Here is a 251-nt window from a genome sequence, read left to right as displayed (position 1 = left end):
TCTGGTTTGTTTACTTTCAAAAGCTCCTCATCCTTTAACGTGGGGAGGTGCGTGTGAGTAAGAAGAGTCTGTATCTTTTAAGGTGGAGCGGTGCGTGTGAGTAAGAAGAGTCTGTATCTTTTAAGGTGGAGCGGTGTGTGTGAGTAAGAAGTGACTGTATCTTTTAATGTGGAGTGGTGTGTGTGAGTAAGAAGCGACTGTATCTTTTAAGGTGGAGAGGTGTGTGTGAGTAAGAAGCGACTGTATCTTTT

This window comes from Hoplias malabaricus, chromosome 7 (assembly GCF_029633855.1).
Source record: "Hoplias malabaricus isolate fHopMal1 chromosome 7, fHopMal1.hap1, whole genome shotgun sequence".
In the NCBI taxonomy this organism is placed as follows: Eukaryota; Metazoa; Chordata; class Actinopteri; order Characiformes; family Erythrinidae; genus Hoplias; species Hoplias malabaricus.
The sequence above is the reverse complement of the archived record's forward strand: the minus strand, read 5'-3'. Positions refer to the sequence as shown.